At 51.5% G+C, this 22,208-nt stretch overlaps 1 long non-coding RNA gene across 1 annotated transcript; it reads left to right on the forward strand.

Annotated features, from left to right (window-relative positions):
- Nucleotides 1-5,225: 5,225 nt before the first annotated feature.
- Nucleotides 5,226-12,464, forward strand: LOC144258329 (uncharacterized). Its single transcript, XR_013344663.1, has 3 exons — nucleotides 5,226-5,353; nucleotides 9,018-9,077; nucleotides 11,333-12,464. It is a non-coding gene; the product is annotated as an uncharacterized LOC144258329 (long non-coding RNA).
- The last annotated feature ends 9,744 nt before the right edge of the window (nucleotides 12,465-22,208 follow it).

A 22,208-nucleotide genomic window follows, 5' to 3' on the forward strand; every position in this document is an offset into this window, starting at 1 on the left:
GAAGGACACTTGGGCCAGGCCTGACCTTCACTCTATAGACACCTGTCTCACTCCCCTCCCTGTCTTCCACCAGTCCCTGGGCTGGGCTCCCCCATGTACCTGGAGCTATTTCATGCAGATTAAGTGTCCCTGGGGGCTGGCAACTCCTCCCCTCCCCAAATCGCCCAGGGTGCTGGGTTCTGGGGGATCAGATACTGAAGGACCAGGAGGATGGGTTTTGTGGAGGAAACTGGGGATTGAAGAGTTGGGGCGGCTAGAACTAGGAAGCACGGGGAACTGGGTCCTGGGGCTATCGAGTGTTTGGGGACTGTGGGATAAGAAGAGAGGGAGAGCACGGGGTATAGAGAAGTACCGCTTCTTAACATTCATTCCCTCGGTACCTTTGTGATGGGTTTTCCCAGGGTACAGCCTGGAACTGGGGTCCTGCTGAGCCCTCTGGCATACCAGTCTGGGCTCCCTTACTCCCTAAGAAAGAGAGATTTAAAATCATTATAAGTAGTGAGCGTATAGATCAAAGCAGATTACCGTAAGGAATAAAACAAAACACAACCTAAGCCCTATAAACTCGACAGGATTTGAATCAAGCAGTGTCTCGCCCTGTTAGCGGACAGAGGCAGGAATTCTGTCCCGCCTGGGACCCCCTTCCCCACTTCAGTCTTTGTTCCTGACGTGTTTTCCGGTGTCGAGTTGTAGGGGGAGAGAGGCCCAGGGGTGATGTCACTTCCCCCTTCTATAGCTTCTTGCAGGTGGCGCGAACTTCTTTGTTTCAAGCCAAGCCCCCAGCAGGAGTCTGTGGAAAAGTACAGCAACAAGATGGAGGCCAGTATCCCATGATCTAGTCACATGCCCTTGCAAGCTTTCATGAGTTCTAGCAGCCATTACTCATACCCTGACTGAAGTGTCCATACGACAGATCATCCGGTCAGAATAAGCTTTTCCCATGGCCCGTTGTTTTTGCCGATGGGCCAGTCAACTGGAATAGGCCTTTCACAATGTGCTGACTAGACTGGAGATGGAGTATTTTGTGTTTCCCAGGAGCAAACACATTTGAAATACAGATGCATAGTCAGCATTTATAACTCCAGCTACAACGATACAAGCATGCTCAAATAAATTGGTTAGTCTCTAAGGTGCCATAAGTCCTCCTTTTCTTTTTGCGACCTTCTCCCTGGCCCCACCACAATCAGAAAGCGCCACTGAGTGGGACTGACTCCCACAGGACCTTTTGTGGGAGGCCCAGAGATCCCACCTCTGTCTCCTCAGCGTCAGCCTCGGAAGTTCTCTCTCGGGTAGGAAACGTGGTCGGGATTAGCCAGCGCATCCTTGTGACCCTCCAGCAGATTTCCTTGTGTAAACTGACCCTGACAGTATCTTATCTGTCCTGATTCCCCCATTAGCAGAGTGATTGCTAGTCCCTGAGTTCCCCCTTTGGGGCCAGATTGTCTCATTCCCAGATAGTCTCACATTGCTCCAGGCCATTTATTGTTTGTACATTTTCTGCCTTATGGGCCAGAATTAACTAGATGCTAGAATAGCGGGAGCTGGGCCAGTAAAAAGTGGTGTTTTACCTCCTGTGCTTTTTGAAGGCAATGGGGTGAGTCTGAGGGATGCTTAGGAACCACAGTTTGATTTCTCTGATCCTTAGTTAGACTCCTGAGGGTTAGAGAAGAAAGTGTCACAGACCTGGGAGCGGGCAGGGGAATCCTAATAGACCTCAAGGCACAGTGTGACCTGTCTGACCTTATAGCCCCTGTTTCCCTCTATTGGTAAAATGGTTTCTGGGCTTCTTCCAGGCGAGTCCAGATTTACTTATTTTTTGTCTTTGTTTCTCTTTCTTTTATTATAATAATGCGAAAACTTTTGTAACTAATACAACCAAATAATGAGGCCAGAAGTAAAGCAGGTTTAGCCACTTCAGAAGAAAATGGGTACATTTATTTTCCTGATTTTGAATCTTAAAAGACTCTCTGAGATTTCCCTTTATGAATGTGAAAGTGTTTTATAGCCCACCTTGCATTGTGGGTTTTCTCTCTTTGTGAGGGCCATTTGATCACATACTTCGATATTCACTTAGTGTGACAGGAGGTAGCTCAGATTTAGTGAGGACCTCACGAGACAAGTGATCATTTGCCACAATAGCCTGTTTAAATTTTATTTTAACCTTTGTCTAACCCTTTGTCGTGAGATTTTTTGTGTTGTTTGAACACTGACAATGATCAATATCTCTCAGCACAAACTCTCAGGGTGAGATACTCCGAGAGGCCGAGACTGAAACAGGGAAGGAGGTTACTGCCCGAATGATCCCTGCAGTGATGTGAGATACTGTCAGGAGAGGGAGAGGGCGGGAGATGGGGGAACAGAGCTGGGAAACTCCTGCGTTTGCGATCAGAGCGAGGCAGCCGAGGCTGAGAACTGTGAACTCCCTGCATCAGAGCCAGAGACAGACAGGAATTGGCCTGTGAGTGTCCTGTGAAGCTGCCCCTGAGCTCCAAAGGGCCATGAACGACACCCCAAGAAGAATGATGCGGGGAGGGGGCAGCGTCTCCCTATTATGAGATGACAAGGTTGGGCACAGGCAGGACGGGAGCCGGGGATGTCAGCAGACCTGGCCAGCCTTGAACCCAGGCTGACCCCCATCATTGAGGCCAGAGGGAGAGAAGGAGCCTGACAGCCCAGCCGGTCACCCCTTCCCCATCTATCACAGTGTCCTGTGTGGGGATGACAGAGACTGTCTCTGCCCCACTCACCCCACAGTCATCCCTCCAACCAGAGCTCTTGGGGTTCCCTGCTCTCGAGGTGTTTGCTTTTGTGCCTGGCTCCCAGTGTCTCTCATGGCTCCTCAGCCCTTCTCTACCCATTTACAAACGTTGCTGGTTCATGCAGGCGTTGGGCGTGGCCAGGCGCTGGACTGGGGTTGAAAAGTCCCGCGTTGGGCTGGGCTGGGGCTGGGGAAAGGAGTCTGCCTTTGTTCGGCCTTTGAAATAAAGTAGAATTTAGTTTCTCCCACTCCCAGTGTCCTGTGTTTTGCATTAAATGCCTACCCACTCCAGAGCTAAGGTTAAAGGTAAAAGCAATGCAAACATGGTCTGGGATGGAACTACACAGCGAGGTCACCCAAACAACTGCATCCCTGCATGCATCTGATGAAGTGAGCTTTAGCTCACGAAAGCTTAGGCTCAAATAAGTTTGTTAGTCTCTAAGGGGCCACAAGCAGTCCTCGTTCTTTTTGCTGATCCCTGTCATAGGCTCCTCAAACTTCCCATAGAGACAAAACTCACTCAACTCTTGTGCCTTCCCCCTGAGCCCAGCCCAAACCAGGAAGAGTCTGACTGGGTTCACAGGGTCATTCACCTCTCCCTCACCCTGGTGTAAACCAGACGTAATCCCACTGGAACCCCTTGTTCTGTCTACACCAGTGAGAAGTTGTAGGGAGAGGAGAATCAGACCTGTTAACAGGAAATATACTCACACACATAGAGAGAGACTCTGACCCCGGGCTGGTTTCTGCTCAAGACCCCTGTCCTCACAACCTTACCGTCTGCCTGATTGCAGGTCGGGCACATTGAAATCAATGGGGCCATTGGCGTAGTATGAGGAAAGGCGTGTACAATTTGGCAGGGTTGGGAATTGAGAGCGCTAGGCTGGGGAGTTTCTCTCTGATGATCTTCGGCCTGTTCCTCCGACCACAGCTTTCCCCGTTTCATTCTTGTCTGACTACGCAGGAATTGTTTCTATTGATCCCGGGATTATTTTTAATACCGTAGCGGCTAGAGGCTGCACCCATGCTCGGGGCACGGTGTTGTGTTATACATACACAGCGTGAGAGACAGCTCCTAAGGGAACGAGCGTCAAGGCTGAATCTACAAAACAAACCAAGTCAGGATTCTGCAGGCGTCGGGAACATCTCTGCGCACTTTTAAACCAGGGTTTCAACTTCCGACGTGTGTGAAAAAAACAGATTTTTCTTTCCCCAAATTACAGCCCTTCCAAGAGTGCAGAACACAGCCTGCGGGAGTGACAAAATTGGCCTCTCCAGCGAGGGTGACCGGATGTCCCGATTTTATAGGGACAGTCCCCGTAATTGGGGCTTTTTCCTACATAGAGGCCTATTACCCCCAGCCCCTGTCTGGATTTTTCACACTTGCTATCTGGTCACCCTGTCTCTAGCCGTAGTCACCGAGGATCGGAGAGCTTGGAGGATTCCCCTCTGCACAGACCCCTGGTTCATCTCTCTGACCCTGGAGGACTCCCATCGACACCGTCTCCTGGTTCCTCTCTGACGCTGGAGGACTCCCATTTACACAGCTTTCCTCCTGGGTCATCTCTATGAGGGTGGAGAACTCCCATCTGCCCAGCCCCTGTCCCCCCACGTCTAGGACCCCTGGAAGCTCCTTCCCCCTCTTCTCCATATGCTCTGTGGCTATTAAAGTTCCTTTTAACTCGTGCGGCGTTCAAAAGAATTCTTTATCTTCCTTCCTTTTCAATTTCCCAGCTGCCCTTGTTGAGGGCAGAGTCCTGGGATTTGCTGCCCCACTTGGCAGGGTCACCCCAGCACCTGCGGGGACCTCACCAGCTTGGGGTTTTGGGGTTTACTAGGAGGAGCCTGTGGGCTCTCTCGGGTGCTGCACGGGACCCTGGACACCCGGGATTCCCCAGTGAGCCCTGCAGCGTGAGACACCCCGCACCGGGACTGGGGGGGTTTCTCTGCCTCACTGTAGGATCCTAGTGTAGACAAGGCTCAGGGTGGTTTCACCCGCGACAGCCACACTATCGCCGGGATGGCCGCGAGCCAGGGCCCCCGAAACAACGAGGAGTCCGGTGGCACCTTAAAGACGAACAGATTTATTTGGGCCCGAGCTTTCGTGGGTAACCCCCCCCCCCGCCACTTCTTCAGCTGCAACAAAGCCACCCACGCCCTATTTTGGGGACCACAAATTGGGGACCTAATTTGTGGGAACTTTGACACCCCCCCGTCCCTCCTGGGGGTTCCCCCCCTCCCAGCGCCTCCCCCTTTCTGACCCCCAGCTCCTGCACCCCCTCCCGGAGCCTGCCCTTTGCCCCGCTCCGCCCCGTGTTTTACCCCCCTCGGGACCCGCTTTGGCCCCTGCACAAACTCCCCGCCCCGGGGATTGCGAGGAGCTGATCCGGGGCTGAGCCTGCTTCGGGAGTCCGTGCAAAGGAGCCAATCCGGAGGGGAACCGGATTCACGTGGGTCAGCTCAGCGGCTTCCTCCTCCGCCCTCCGGCGACCAGCCAGCCCGGCCCCACACCGCACCCGGCTGGGAGGGGAGCCGGGGACCCCCCCTGCAGCCCCCCCAGGCCAGAGCACCCCAGGAGCGGCCGGAGGGGCAGTGGTGAGGCTGGGAGGAGGGACTGATGGGGGGCAAATGGCCGGGGGGGGGTCCGGTCACACTTCTGCCTCCAGATCTGATGGGGGGGCGAGGGGGCAGATAAATGTCTGGGCAGGGGGCCGCGCAGGTGGGAGCTTGTGCAGAGGGACCAAAATCTCTTTACTCCGGTGGTTTGCAAAGTTTTGTCCTGGTGACCAGCCTCTGAGTGCGCCCCCCCCCTTATAAATTAAAATATAAAACACTTTTTTTATATGTTTAACACCATTATAAATGCTGGGGGCAAAGGGGGGCTTGGGGTGGAAGCTGACAGCTGGGACCCTCGCTCCCCCCCCCGCTGCCCATGTCATAATCTAATGACCTCCTGAGGGGTCCTCCCCCCAGTTTGAGAACCCCTGATTTATTCGCTATATGTGGGTGAGGGGCTGCTAATTCTCACCCATCCCCTGGGAGGTTCAGACACCAAAAGGCACCAAACCCACAACAGAATCTTTTAAAAAATCCACATCATTTTTGGGATTATTTTCCTGATTTTTGGCGGCTGACTCAGGAGTTTTGACCCCTCCAGGTGGCTACATTTTCCCCAAAGACTCTGGGGGCTGTGACTCTCCCAGCCCCCACCCCGGGAAAGCCAGATTTACCCTGTGCAGGGAACCCAGGGAGAAGTCTCCAGAGTGAAGCTCCTTGCACCCTGGGTCTGGTGTATTTCACAGACCCTGTCCCTCTAGACAGTGGGCGCAATTTCTGCCTAGCCCGAACCACCCAGTGCTTGGGGGGGGCAGGGAGGGGGGGTCGGATACACACGTCTCCTGCCCTCAGTGCAGACAGGCTGCGCCACAGAGAAACCTCAGGCCGGCCAGAGAGCTGGGAACTTCCCGGGGAGCACTAGCTCCAGTGGAAGATTGAGAAGCCCCTTCTGTTTACAGGACGACATTTCTTCGTGCTTGAACGTCTGCATGAGACTGGGATTGCCCTGAAATCCGCTGTGCCTCATGGTGGCAAGGGATGGGGCCGTGACCATATTAGAGGTCATTTGACAAAGGGGTTCCTAAAATCTAGCCCCTCCTTCCCCCCAAAGATTTTCTTAAAGATGAGGGATTATCTGACAGATTTTTGCACGCACTTGGAGCATCAAGTCATGGCTCCGATCAGACGCCGAAGGGTCTGGCTGCTCTTCATCCCCACTCCGGCCTGACACCCATTAGCTCTTAGGAGAAACAATATTTAAAATGTTCTATTCCATAAAGAGTTAAGCTCTCCAGAGCAGCTGGAGCCTGGTGCTCATGCTCTGAATGGATGACGCTGTGCAGAGTATCCCAGTGGGTTGCTACTCCCCCAGCTTTCCTGCGACCTGGGTGGCTGACGGGAATGTGCTGTGGCCTGTAAACCAGAGCAGCACCGCGGCGCTGTACGTCGAGAACCTGCTCTAGGCAGAATTCCGGAAGGCCAGAATTTTCGGCCTGTTGCCACGACCTGCCTCTGTCCAAAGGGGCTTTCCATGTTGGAGAAAGAGGATACAAACTTACTCAAAATCATTCAGTCCAAAACTGACTGGGAAATTTTAAAGGGATCTCCCAGAGCTGGACGACTGGGCGACACAATGGCAGATGATACCCAGCGTTAATAAGTGTAAAGTAATGCACATTGGAAAAAATAATCCCAACTATACATACAAAATGATGGGGTCTAAATGAGCTGTTACCACCCAAGAAAGAGATCTTAGGCTGTCTCTACATTACCACTTCTGTAGGTCAAGGATGTGAAAAAACACCCCCCCTCCCCCCGTTAGGATATAGATATTCAGGCCTGTCTGTAAATGCCTATATTTTAAGTATTTAGGTGTATGTTTATCATTTAGCGAGTCATAGAGGTATAAAAGAATCAAAATCACTGTCTGCCAGTGTAAGGGCCTTCTCTCACTGTGACAGTCTGAGGCCCTGTGCTTAGGCTAAGGCCTTTGGCTAAGCAGCAGAGGCAGCCATAAGATGGGAAGCGACCGGTCACCTCCTCACATTCCAAACGAGTCACATCGAAAGAAGGTGCTATTGGGCTGTTAGGATACAATCCTGTCCTGATAATGCCTATCGCCTCCAGAGAAAGATGGTTAAAGAAAACTTAGTTTAATAGCATCCCTTCTGGCAAAAAATCACTTCTCAATAGTTGTGGTTATAAAACCCTAATTTCTGTATGTTTTATATGTATGGCGCCCACTTTTCTATTGTTAATCTGTCTGGTTCTCTAATTGTTTCTGTCTGCTGTATAATTAATTTTGCGAGGTGCAAGTTAATTAGGGTAGTGGAATATAATTGGTTAAGGTATAGCTAAAAATATTACTATATAAATTAGGGGCAAACAGAAAGTAAGTTATAATTCAAAAATAAAAAAAACCCTTAAATTTAAGCTTGCTAAAAGTTCACTCTAATAAACATCAGATTGTTTGCACCTTCAAACTCTGGGTATTGTTGCTCTCTGTTCATGCAAAAAGAACCAAAAAAAATAAAAGGGTAAAAAAATAAGCCCTCTAACACCCCCCCGGACCGACATAAGTTTCAGTGGCAAAAGTGCCGGTGTGGACAGCCCTCTGTCGGCACAAGAGGCTCTCCTGATGGCAAAGAGCAGCTACACGGGAGATCTTGCTGCAGTACAGCTGGGCCAGCGTACGGTCCGCAGTGCCTTAGGGTCATCCTGGATAGTTCTCCGAAAACATCTGCTCGAGGTGCAGAGACAATCAAAACAGCGAACAGAGTGTTGGGAATCCTTAGGAAAGGGATAGATCACAAGACGGAAACTATCCTATCGCCTCTCTATAAATCCATGGCACGCCCACATCTTGAATACTGCGTGCAGTTCTGGTCACCCCATCTCGAAAAGATATATTGGAATTGGAAAAGGTACAGAGAAGAGCAACAGACATGATGAGGGGTATGGAACAGCTTCTATGTGAACACAGGTTTAAAAAACGGGGACCGGAGAGTATAGAAAAGGGACGACTAAGGGGGATGTGATAGAAGTCTATGAAATCCTGCGTGGTGTGGAGAAAGTGAATAGGGAAGTGTTATTTACCCCTTCACATAACACAAGAAGGGGAGGGAGGGTTTCACTCAATGAAATAAATAGGCGGCAGGTTGAAAACAAACGAAAGGAAGTATTTCTTCACAGAATGCACAGTCAACCCATGCTACTTCTCGGGAAGGCCGAAAGTATAACTGGGTCCAAAACAGAATTAGATAATTTCATGGAGGATAGATCCATCAGTGGCTATGAGCCAAGATTGTCAGGGATACAACCCCATGCTCTGGGTGTCCCTAAACCTCTAGAAGCCAAAAGCATCTGACACGGGCTGCTGTCAGAAGACAGGACACTGGGCTAGCTGGACCATTGGTCTGACCCAGTGTGGTTGTTCTTATGCTCTTCTACAAATAATATTTCTCAAGCTGGTTGTGACGTTTGGTGGCTGTTGGTTCAGCAGCTTTGAGAGGCCTGAATGAAAGAGGAAAATCAAGTGCAAGGCGTCCCATTAATTTGTATCTGGCCTCTTTAGAAAGACCGTGTTGCATGTGTGTGTTCCTCTGTCGTAATAAAAACATTATGCTGTCAGATAATAGTGGCAATGCTATTGTAAATGTGACGGAATGAAATCTCATCTCGAGTCTCCTTTTATTCCCTCTAGACACTCCACCATCGGAAATGGAGAGGGACTGCTGGAAGAGGCTGTTGTCGTATACAAAGGGTGAGGGTTCAGGTGGTGGTTATATTTAAATTAAGAGAAAATTCACCCCATGAAAACGCCTTTGTTAAAGTAGTGTGAACACACAACTCAAACACACACTGATCATCAGAAACGTTGTCACTGACCAGCCCCCAAACACCTTATCTCAGCCCATATGATTCCCCGATTAAGTTTTATTAAAGATCTCTGTGTGTTTGTTTTAATTAAAACCCAGTTATGTCAGTAAAGTATTCCAGGATAGTTAAAGCCGAATCCAATAATCATCCCCAGCAGCACTGGTTTGGTTTTGGTGGCTTTCGAGGGAGGGGCCTATTATTAGGCTGGAATATGAAGGAATTCCAAAGTGTGTCCCCCAAAGACACGGCCAGTGATCACATGGGCACCAAAAGTTTCAGTGGCGTGTTGGAGTGCTTTCCCTTCACCCCCCCTCTCCTGGTTCTTGCCACACAGACAGAAAGCAGAAGTCCAAAGTGCAGGCAATGTGATGTTTATTGGGGTTAGTTCCAAGGAAGCATATCCATACATAAGAACGGCCATACTGGGTCAGACCAAAGGTCCATCGAGCCCAGCATCCTGTCCTCTGACAGTGGCCAATGGCAGGTGCCCCAAAGGGAATGAACAGACAGGTTATCATCAAGTGATCCATGCCCTGTCACCCAAGCCCAGCTTCTGGTAAACAGAGGCTAGGGACACCACCCCTGCCCATCCTAGCTAATAGCCATTGATGGACCTATCTTCCATGAATCTATCTAGCTCCCTTTTGAACCCCGTGATAGTCTTGGCCTTCACAACACCCTCTGGCAAGGAGTTCCAGAGGTTGACAGTGCATTGCATAAAAAATACTTTCTCGTGTTTGTTTTAAACCTGCTACCCATTGATTTCATTTGGTGGCCCCTTGTTTTTGTATTATGAGAAGGAGTAAATAACACTTCCTTATTTACTTTCTCCACACCAGTCATGATTTTATAGACCTCTATCATTATCCCCCCTTAGTCGCCTCTCTTCCAAGCTGAAAAGTACCAGTCTTATTAATCTCTCCTCATACGGAAGCCGTTCTATAACCTTGATCATTTTTGTTGCCCTTTTCTGAACCTTTCCCTTCACCCCCCTCCTCTGGTTCTTGTGACACAGAGAGAAAGCAGAAGTCCAAAGTGCAGGCAATGTGATGTTTATTGCAGTTAGTCCCAAGCAAGCGTATCCATGGCTCTACATGCCAGACGAGCTTTTCCCCCGGTGTTCCCGTCCCAGCTCTGGGACACCACAGAGCCTTTGTCTGTGTCCCTATTCCCACCTCCTCCTCCTTAGCAGGCCCAAATATACATGCAGTACACGCCCCAGTCTCACACCTTACAACTTATGGTCATGTTCCATTCTGGGGGGTCGTGAGTCTGGGGTCTTCATCCCACCTCTTTTGTACCCCATGGGAGGGGTAAGGAGTGAGGTTGTGTTCTGGCCAAGGCCAGGTTTTTCTTTGTGGCTTTTAGTGTTTCTTATGCCTCCCCCCCACAACCCCCCTTGTCCCCCTCCAAATTCAAATTCTCACAGAAACATCTTCCTGAACATGTCGATAAAGTAACAAGTCAGACACACCCTGTCTAACAATAAACACGTCCTGCCTTGAGGAGATCCCAAGCCGAAGTCAGACAAACAATCCTGACACCAGCCTCATTCCTTGGTGCATGCTCACGACAAGGAACAGAAATGTTCTTACTCTCCGGCATCCAGACACCCTTAACTCTGCCCTGGGGTTCTGGGAGGCTTTCACGGGCCTGTTGTGTATTAAATCAAGAGGACGGAGTGGAGTGAGGGTTCTTCTCCAGCATCCTCCCTTCCTCTTGGGCTGGGCTCTTTCCCTTCATGCGGCTCACTTCTCTCGGGCCGGGCGAGGGGCTACCTCACAGAATATTGACCTTACTCTCTGCTCTGGAGCGGCTCCTCCCCAATGCCGTGTCTTCCCCTCTTCTCCCAGGACAAGGAAGGAAGGACCAGCTGGGTGAGGGGGATCCCTAGGGGGTTTAAATCCGTGACCAGCCTCCTCCTCAACTCCCCTACCTGCAGATTCAGTCTCTTTCCTCCATGTCTCTACTGGTCTGTGTCTGGGTGTGAAACAGAGGAATCAGTCAGGTGCCCGGGAGCTCCCCAGGATCCAGGAATGTCCCGGCCAGAACAGGGCTGCTGGGGAGTGTGAGAAATGGTCCCAGCCTCCTCCAGGGCTGGGCTCTGCCCCTAACACTCGGCTTTTCTCTCCCTTCCAGCAAACGTGACTCTGGATCCAGACACGGCCCATCCCATCCTTGTCGTGTCTGAGGATGGGAAAAGTGTGAGACGAGCAGACGCGTTGCAGGACCTGCCGGACACGCTGGAGAGATTCGACACATGTCACTGCGTGCTGGGCTCGGAGGGGTTCACCTCGGGGCGACGTTACTGGGAGGTGGAGGTGGGGAATGGGAAATACTGGGCTGTGGGGGTGGCCAGAGAGTCTGTGAGGAGGAAGGGACGGATCAGCCCTAGCCCTGAGGAGGGGATCTGGGCTATGGGGATAAACGGGGTTAAGGGGCATTGTAAAGTGTACCATTTTTTCTCCTCCCCTGGCACCCGTTTGATCTCGTGGGATAACATAAAGAGGATAGGGGTTTCTCTAGATTACGAAGCGGGGCAGGTGGCATTTTTGGATGCTGATTGGAAGTCCCTGTTGTTCTCTTTCCCTCCGGCCTCTTACAATGGGGAGAGGATCCACCCTTTCTTCTGGGTGCGGGGATCCCAGCTCGGACTGTGTCCTTGAGACAAGGGGCTGGGGAGATGGGGAGTGTCCCCCTGGGAATGATAAAATGGGCTTCTCTAGCCTCCAAGATCCCAACCCCTGCGTCCCTGGAGGACTCCCATCTCTCCAAGCCCCTGGACCGCTCCTCTCCCCTAAACGGCAGTGTCTCAGCATGCCCATAAAGAGCCGGCTGGGGCCTGGCCAGAGAATCTCCTTGCAGCAGGTGTCCCCCGGCCCATGTCTCACCGCGCTGGGTGGTTCTGGAGGGCTCTAGCGGGGCTGCCCAGGCTTGGAACCAGCATCCTAGTAGGTCCAGCGCCACCCAGGAGCGGTCAGACCCGGCACGGGGACCCCCTTAATTCTTTGGGCCACGGAGCCCCTGGCTGGGTGAATTCTGCGGGGGGAGGATTTTGGGGGTAGGAGGCTGAGTTTTGTCTGGGGCTGCCGGTGGGGCAGCTGCTGGGTTTCTGTGATGGGTTTTCTGAGGAGCTGAAGGGAATTAGGCACCCAAATCTCTTTGTAATTCCCTCCCTGCGGCTCTGTTGGAAATCCCAGCTGTGCAGTGTAAGCTCTTCTCCGAGTTCAGAGCAATCTGGATAAAGATAAAGATCGCTCCATAAGACGTCCGTGGGTTTTATGTCATTGGCGGCTGGCTCTTTAAACTCCCGCTCACTCACGTAACCCTCCTTGCCAAAGCGGGTAGGCTTCATGGGGCTGGATGGCCACAGTTTAATGGATAACTTTTCAGTGGCAACAGGCCCTTGTGTCTACCTACTAACCGCCCCGCGGTATCTCCAGAGGAAAGAGTGGGCCTGATTCTTAGTTACACAAACGCCCCTGATGCCACTTGGACAGCACAAAGGGGCCTACTACTTTACTAGGCGTGTCACTGTAGCATGTAGGAGTCCAGGTTACGGACCTGGACCCGCTGTACAAACACAGAAAGAAAAGATGTCCCTGCACCTGGCAGCTTCCAGTGCACAGCAAGCGACCAGAGCTGGAGACAGACAGACAGACAGAGGGGGAAGTGCAAGGGGACAAGGAGACGGCACTGCTCAGCCGGACAGGCTGGGATCTCAGGACACCATCGGCCTTTCTGCCGGCCAGTTTCCTGTGGCGAAGAAGAGGATTAGGAGTGAGGAGGGAGCTTTGTGCATCTCTGGGAAGCTGCTCCCAAGCATGAGGGGCCGTGTGGGGGAAAGCAGGAACGTGCTTGTTTGAAAATGCGGCAAGTGGGTGATGGAGGCTGGGATCGTGGGCTGATAGCAGGTGGGGGCTGACCTTTTGGTAATGAATGGGGATAGTAAGTGGCGGGAGGTCAGCTTTATCACCCACCTCTCCGACCTTTCCTGAGTGGGTCCTATGGGAGGGATGCTCCCTGCCAGCCCCGGCCCTCTGGACCATGCCATCGGGCCCCTGTTCCCTGGTTCCCCCCATCAGCTTCTGGCTTTGCATAACCCAGCTGGCTGCGTGACCTGCCGCCGTTCCACTTCTGAAACATTGCCTAGGAAACCGCTGTACACACTCGCGCTGCATCTCCCTTCACTTCCTCACCTCGTGTCCCGACCTGACACCAAGTGACGGGGCCTGCTGTCAACTGTGGAGGGTGAGGAGCCCCGGTGGGCCAGTCCGTCTTCCACCCGGGTCCTGCGGCCTGCCTGGGATAGTCCTTGGCATCGCCTTCATGAAGCCGTGAGCACGGACATGTACCTGGTGTGGTTCACCCCCCCTCCCCGAAAACTTGGGGCATAAGGAAGACCCTGATGCACATCTGTCTGGAGTGTGCCCGGCTGCAGTCCCCTGGATGCCTTTAAGGGTTCTCTGCTTGGTGTCCCCCTCTGGATCCCTGCTTTTGACCCTCTGACCCTCACTGCTATCCCTGTTTTCTCATTTGTTGCCCTCCGAATTCTTTTGATGCCTGGGTCCAGTGGCTCTTCCCCTTAGGCCAGGGAAAAAGGGGGAGCTTTTGATGTGGGTGGGCTTGTGCCTGCCCATCCCTGGCAATTCAGTACAACTGTATGTCTAACAAAATGGGCTTGAATAGTGATATTGGGCCAGGCTTTCGCCTGCTTTAAGTCGGCAAAGCTTCATTGGGTCTAGGCTAATTTACCCCTCCTTGAGAATCAGGCCTCTCTAACTGGCACAGAGACAAGATTTGAACAGGGAGTCCAGCCTTCGGGGGGTATGCATCGGCCACTGCACTAGAGGAGATCCTTGCTGGGGTTTCCCTCAATCTCTCTTGTAGAAGTGATTCCACTGTGTTTAAATAAATATTAATTGGGTCAGAGAACAAGCAAGAATCATTGTATAGTCCAGAATACTCCCCCCCTCCCCGGACCAGTGGTCAGGGTGTTTTAAGGATGGGGAAACTGAGGTAAGCAGCTTGCTCTCAATATATACAGTAGCAGACCCAGGAATCGAACCCAACAGTTCGCACTCCACGTGCCCGGGTCTCTCTGCTAGATAGTTCTGGAGACAGCATGCTGTCCGTCACCGCTGAAAAGATTTACACACACACTGGACAGAAAGGGTCTTGTTTACTATGGTGTAAACGGGAAGTAAAGCCGCTGAAGTTAGCCTCCTTGTTCCAGACTCTGAGAGCGGAAGCCAACCCAGCGTTTCTCAAATGCGGCCGCATGCGACCACCAGGGGCTCTTCTTGCGGCCGCAGCCTCCTGGGCTGCGTTTGGGGGCTGGGGGTGTTGGCAAAGCAGAGGCTGCCTGCATGGGTTGGCCGCTACCCCCTTCCAGAGCCACAGACCCCGTAGGAGCAGACAACCAGTGGCCTTGCTCAGCAACTGGCTGTGCGGCGGTGGGCTCCGTCCCTCAGCCGCAGGGTTTTGGGCGCCATCCCTGGACTCGTCACCTCCATCTCCCCTGCCTCCTTACCCACCTCCTCATCCAGGGCCTGCCTTGTCCCCCAGCAGGCCAGGGCTGAGCAAGTCTGCTGTGAAACGTGATATGAACAAATAGGTTCACAGGAGCAGACTTACTAAAGAGCAATCAAAATAAAATAAAATAAAATAAAAATCAAACCATCTTAGTTTTGTTTCCATTCTGTTTCGGTCCAGTAAAGAATAGAGACCCCTGTACATTATTGTTATTATGGAGTCTGCAAAAAAAAAACACAAAAAACCAACCCTACATAAATAAATTACAGTGACATGGACATGTATATATGTGCATATTTATTTGTTTTTCCTAAAGTTAATGATGTGTTTTAGGAAAATCTCTCAGCCCGGCCACCAGCAAGAGCGGCCGCCAAAAAATATGCTGTGAGACCCCCATGACCCATGAAAGGGAGCGAGAGCGAGACCTTGCCCCGCAGAGAGTAGCCCTGCAAGGGCTTGGACTGGCCATAGCTCCTAGCCATGGGGCAGACACAGGCGGCAGAGACAAAGAAGCATTACAGAGGGCTAAAGGAAGAGAGAAATCCCAGCTGGCCTTGGCCTGCCGTCGCCCGAGGGGAGTTGCCCTCCGGTTCCCACAGCCAGAGACTCCGAATCACACGCCACCGCCTCTAAGGAAAGACGAATCCTCCATTCCGGGAGACTCCCGGGCAGTCCTGGAGGGCTGGCAACCCCAGCAGGCGTGGGGGCCGGGGGCAGCGTGGGGTGGGGGGGGGGCTGCTGGGATGCACCCCAGCCAGGACCCCAAAGCTCCTCACCCCATTTGTGGGAATTTTGACCCCCCCACTGCCCCTCCTGGGGTGGGCCCCCCCCCCAGCGCCTCCCCCTTTCTGACCCCCGCACCCGGTCCCGGAGCCTGCCTTTTGCCCCGCTCCGCCCCGTGTTTTACCCTCCCCCCCCCGCCCGGGACACGCTTTGGCCCCTGCACAAACTCTCCGCCCCCGGGAAGTGCAGGGCGCTGCTGCGGGGGGGTCGGCAGCTGGGTACTGAGCCTGCTCCGTGGCCCGGGAGCAGAGAAGCTGTTTTCTCCACGGTCATCGCCCCTGCGAGCAGCCAGCCCAGCCCCAGCCCCAGCCCCAGCCCCACAGCTCCCGGCGGGGAGGGGAGCCGCGGACCGCCCTGCAGCCCCCCGGCCCTGGGGCGGGGAGGGGGAGAACCCCAGGAGCAGAGGTGAGGGGGGGGAGGGTCAGATTGGGGTGGGCGATGGGGAGGAGCAGATGTGGGGTAGGGGCAGGACTTGGGTCTCCATCAGATCTGGAGGCAGAACTGATGCGGGAGTGGGGGGGGGGGGGGGGCGAGGATTGATTTGAGGCTTGGGGCCAGATAAGCGGCTGGGCAGGGGGCCCGGCAGATGTGGGGTGGGAGCTTGTGCAGAGAGACAAAAATCACTGTCCTGGCTACATGTGGCTGAGGGGCTCTGCTAGTTCTCACCCACCCCCTGGGGGTGGCGGGCGGGGGGGGGGGGTTCAGCTATCAAGAGACACCAAACCCACAAGCGAATCTTTAAAGAATTGTTTTTGTGGTTAATGTCCCTGCTTTGAGGGATCCTTTCCCTGATTTTTGGCGGCTGACTCAGGAGTTTTGACCCCTCCAGGTGGCTACATTTTCCCCAAAGACTCTGGGGCTGTGACTCTCCCAGGCCACCCCAAGCTCGGGAAAGCCAGATTTACCCTGTGCAGGGAACCCGGGGAGAAGTCTCCAGGGTGAAGCTCCTTGCACCCTGGGTCTGGTGTATTTCACAGACCCTGTCCCTCTAGACAGTGGGCGCAATTTCTGCCTAGCCCGAACCACCCAGTGCTTGGGGGGGGGGCAGGTGGGGGGGTCGGATACACACATCTCCTGCCCACAGTGCAGACAGGCTGCGCCACAGAGAAACCTCAGGCCGGCCAGAGAGCTGGGAACTTCCCGGGGAGCACTAGCTCCAGTGGAAGATTGAGAAGCCCCTTCTGTTTACCGGACGACATTTCTTCGTGCTTGAACGTCTGCACCGAGACTGGGATTGCCCTGAAATCCGCTGTGCCTCATTTGACAAAGGGGTTCTTAAAATATGGCCCTTCCCCCTGAAAAGTTTTTCTTGAAGTTGAGGGCTTTTCTGACAAATTTTTGCACACGCTTGGGGAATCAAGTCCTGGCTCTGATTGGCCCCCAAAGGATCTCGCTGGCATTCGTCCCCACTTGTGCTGACTCTGTGCACGTGGGAGTGGGAGCTAGCCTCTGGCGGCCAGGGGGTGCAGCTGGCACAGAGGGGCTGCTCCGAGCCCTGCTGCTCAACACTGGGGCGCTGCCCAGGCCAGAGAGGGTCGCTGCTGCTGAGGGCATCATAGAATCATAGAATATCAGGGTTGGAAGGGACCTCAGGAAGTATCTAGTTCAACCCCCTGCTCAAAGCAGGGCCAATCCCCAACTAAATCATCCCAGCCAGGGCTTTGTCACGCCTGACCTTAAAAATATCTAAGGAAGGAGATTCCACCACCTCCCTAGGGAACCCATTCCAGTGTTTCACCACCCTCCTAGTGAAAAAGTTTTTCCTAATAGCCAACCTAAACCTCCCCCACTGCAACTTGAGACCATTACTCCTTGTTCTGTCATCAGCTACCACTGAGAACAGTCTAGAGCCATCCTCTTTGGAACCCCCTTTCAGGTAGTTGAAAGCAGCTATCAAATCCCCCCTCATTCTTCTCTTCTGCAGACTAAACAATCCCAGTTCCCTCAGCCTCTCCTCATAAGTCATGTGTTCCAGTCCCCTAATCATTTTTGTTGCCCTCCGCTGGACTCTTTCCAATTTTTCCACATCCTTCTTGTCTTGTGGGGCCCAAAACTGGACACAGTACTCCAGATGAGGCCTCACCAGTGTCGAATAGAGGGGAACGATCACGTCCCTCGATCTGCTGGCAATGCCCCTACTTATACATCCCAAAATGCCATTGGCCTTCTTGGCAACAAGGGCACACTGCTGACTCATATCCAGCTTCTCGTCCACTGTCACCCCTAGGTCCTTCTCTGCAGAACTGCTGCCTAGCCACTTGGTCCCTAGTCTGTAGCGGTGCCTAGGATTCTTCCGTCCTAAGTGCAGGACTCTGCTCTTGTCCTTGTTGAACTTCATCAGATTTCTTTTGGCCCAATCCTCTAATTTGTCCAGGGCTCTCTGTATCCTATCCCTACCCTACCTCTCCTCCCAGTTTAGTGTCATCTGCAAAAGTAGTCAAAAGGCTGAGTTTGCAGGCAACACAGGGATCAGGTGGGGAGAGGGTGTGTGGGAAACCCCAGGAGTCTCTGAAACTGTTCTGTGAAGAGCATCAAAGTTCTGTCTGTCTGGTTTGCAGTCTGTCTCGGGCTCACAGAGCTCACACGGTGCTTCCCATAGAGAAGGCTGCCCGGGAGTGTACAAAGTAGGGAATTGCTGTCAAGTTCAACGAGTTGTAAGTCTGGATTTTAAATACAGTGTAATTTCACCTGGCACAGCAGTAACTGCATCATTCAGCTCAGTAAAGCCTGTGTTGTAGGGGAGAGGTGATAAAACATAAATGATCTGGCAGTGTGGCGTGCAAGGCAAAAAATGAAATCTTTCCAGATACCTGAGGTGGGAAACTTATCTGAGGAGCTGAATCCTTTTCAAAACCAGCTCCCCCTGGTGAAATATGGGAACTGGTTACAGAGCAGAAGCTGTTAAAGGATCAGTGAGGTTTAAGTCACGAGAGCTGCAGGCCGGAAGATGTGGGAGCGTTGCCTTCAGACTGGAGAAGGGGGAGTTACAACGCTGTTATTTACACAGTACATGAAAAGCCCGCTTTTACAGATCCAGACTAACCCGGCGACCCCTCTGATGCTTTCTAGCCTTTGTGGCTTTCACTATGGTTGTGTCATTTCTTGCATGGTTGGATCATTTGATTCTGCTTTTCCCCCCTCTGGCATCTCTGTCAGTGTAACGCGGAGTCCTGCGGCTCTGGATCTCCCTTCCCAGAGGCCACTGATAACACAACATCCTAACCACGTCCGACATGGAAACATCCCTTGTCAGAGATATTGGGGGTAAAGGACAAAGGTGGGACAGGATCCTCTCCCAAGTAACCACAGGGTAGAGTTGAGTGTCAGAAATCTCAGGGTTTGCAAAGAAGTTCTCCCTCCTACACAGGAAGAAACACCAGGCTGCCTTCATGTTCCCGACCAGCTTTTTTCCTATAAAAGGAGGGGCAGAAAATGGTCTGAATTTCAGTTCCTGGAGGAATAAGAGTGACTCCAGCTGGAAAAGCTGGACAAGGAGATTGGGGATATTTTTGTTCCGTATCTTCACAAACTCAGTGAGTTGATCAGTGAGATAGAAGGGAAGTATCTGGGGGGAGCCGGGGCCGTTATAGTGGGGACATAGAAGAGATGAGAGAGAACATGGGGGGAAATCAAATCGGTATCTTAGATGTCTGTACACAAATGCAGGAAGTATGGGGAATAAGGAGAACTAGAAATGCTAGTAAATAAACACAACTATGACATAGTTGGCATCACAGAGACCTGGTGGGATAATACACGTGACTGGAATATTGGTATAGAAGGGTACAGCTTGCTCAGAAAGGACAGGCAGGGAAAAAAGGGAGGAAGTTTTGCCTTATATATCGACAACGTATACACCTGGACTGAGGTTGAGATGGAACTAGGAGATAGACTTGTGAAAGTTTCTGGCTAAAGATAAAAGGGGTAAAAAACAAGGGTGATGTCATGGTAGGGGTCTACTACAGACCACCTAACCAGGAAGAGGAGGTGGACGAGGCTCTTTTTAAATAACTAACAAAATCATCCAAAGCACAGGACTTGGGGGTGATGGGGGACTTCAACTACCCAGATGTCTGTTGGGAAAATAACACAGGAGGGCACAGATTATCCAATAAATTCTTGGAATGTATTGGCAAAAAAAAATTATTTCAGAACGTGGAGAAAGCTACTAGGGGAGAGGCTGTTCTAGATTTTATTTTGACAAATAGGGAGGAACTGGTTGAGAATTTGAAAGTGGAAGGCAGCTTGGGTGGAAGTGATCATGAAATGGTCGAGTTCATGATTCTAAAGAATGGTAGGAGGGGAAAAAAGAACAACAAAGACAACGAGGAGTCCTTGTGGCACCTCAGAGTGAAAATACAGGAGCAGGTATAAATACATGAAAGGATGGGGGGTTGCTTTACCAAGTGTGAGGTCAGTCTCACAAGTTAAATCAATTAACAGCAGGATACCAAGGGAGGAAAAATAACTTTTGAAGTGGTAAGAGAGTGGCCCATTACAGATAGTTGACAAGAAGATGTGAGTAATAGTAGGGAGAAATTAGTATTGGGGAAATTAAGTTTAGGTTTTGTAATGACCCAACCATTGAGTTTACTAATACTAATTTACTCTTAAAAAGAGTCCTACAAAAAGTGCAAACTAGGTCAATTACAAAAGATGAACATAAACAACTAACACAAGTATGTAGGGACAAAATTAGAAAGGCCAAGGCACAAAACAAGATTAAACTAGCTGGAGACATAAAGGGTAACAAGAAAACATTCTGCAAATATATTAGAAGCAAGGGGAAGACCAAGGACAGGGTAGGCCCGTTATTCAGTGCGGTGGGAGGGAAATAATAACAGAAAATGTGGAAATGGCAGAAGTGCTAAATGACTTTTTTGTTTCAGTTTTTACCAAAAAGATTAGTAGCAATTGGATGTCTAACATAGTGAATGCCAGTGAAAATGAGGTAGGATTAGAGGCTAAAATAGGGAAAGAACAAATTAAAAATTACTTAGACAAGTTTGATGTCTTCAAGTCACCAGGGCCCAATGAAATACGTCCAACAATACTCAATGAGCTGACTAAGGAGGTATCTAAGCCAAAGTCTTGGAAAAGTCAAAGACGGGAGAGATTCCAGAGGACTGGAAAAGGGCAAATCTAGTGCCAAGCTATAAGGGAAATAAGGACAACCCAGGACAGTCAGCTTAATGTCTTTATCTGACTCCACCTCGAGGCCTAATATTCCCCAATTGGCGAAGTACAAGTATCCATGAGGGGGAAAACCACATCTTCTCTCTTCCTGGGCTTCTTAACACAGGCCTCTCAGTGATGGTTGCTCACGTTCTCTACCACGTGTGGTGGGGAGGGTGTCCCCATCCAATGCGGGGTGAGTTCACCCTGTCCCTCAAGTGGTCCTTTCCCTTGAGGTGGTGAGGCCTAAGGATTAAAATCAACAGGGTAACCCTGGTATGCAGGGGAGTGAGGCCTAGCAGCCAGAGTCAACGGGATTGACCCTGATTCACGGGGCAGCCCAGCCAGAGTCAATGACGTTGCCCTCAATCGCAGGGCAGTAAGGCCTACTGGCGAGAGTCAATGGGTCCCCACTTGTGGGAAGGGTGGCGGATAGGCTAGGGGGGCCTGGCCCAGTGCCCTAACAGTGACGACGTGTCCCGCCACTGAGTCAGCGAGGCTCCCACCGAAACACTTCCTACAGGACTATAGCTAGTCCCCCATCAGGGCCACTTCCTACCTTATCTTTTGGAGCTGTAGTTGAGGTGTTGTCAGGGTCTCCGGGCTTTTCGGTGCATGTGTTTCCTGGTGACTCTGATCCCTCTTGGACATCCACAGGCACTTGGGCATCAGTCTGGGTCTCCGACTTTCACGGTCAGGAGTTTCAGCTGCTCTTGGGCTGGAGCCAGCAGTGAGCATCCTTCCTCCTTGTTGGCCAGCCCAGACTGAGTTGGGCTGCTGCTACATCTGGAGTATGCCCAGTCCACAGTGAGGGGTTAACCCTTCCCCGACGAGTGCAGGGTGAGTTCACCCTGTCATACCAACCTAACAGCTTTCTTTGACAGGGTAACAAGCCTTGTGTATAGGGGGAAAGCAGTAGATGTGGTCTATCTTGACTCTAGTAAGGCTTTTGATCCTGTCTCGCGTGACCTTCTCATAAACAAACTAGTGAAACACAATCTGGCTGGCACTACTATAAGGTGGGTGCATAACCGGTTGGAAAACCGTTCCTAGAGAGTAGTTATCAGTGGTTCACAGTCAGGCTGGAAAGGCATAACGAGTGGGGTCCCTCAGGGATCAGTTCTGGGTCCGGTCTTGTTCAATATCTTCATCAATTATTTAGATAATCGCATAGAGAGTACACTTATAACGTTTGCGGATGATACCAAGCTGGGAGCGGTTGCAAGTGCTTTGGAGGAGAGGATTAAAATACAAAATGATCTGGACAAACTGTAGAAATGGTCTGAAGTCAATAGGATGAAATTCAATAAGGACAAATGCAGAGTACTCCATTTAGGAAGGAACAATCAGTTGCACACATACAAAATGAGCAATGACTGCCTAGGAAGGAGTACTGCGGAAAGGAATCTGGAGGTCAGAGTGGATCACAAGCTAAATATGAGTCAACAGTGTTGCAATATTGCAAAAAAAGCAAATACCATTCTGGGATGTATTAGCAGGAGTGTTGCAAGCAAGACATGAG

Source organism: Eretmochelys imbricata, chromosome 28 (assembly GCF_965152235.1).
Source record: "Eretmochelys imbricata isolate rEreImb1 chromosome 28, rEreImb1.hap1, whole genome shotgun sequence".
Lineage (NCBI taxonomy): Eukaryota > Metazoa > Chordata > Testudines > Cheloniidae > Eretmochelys > Eretmochelys imbricata.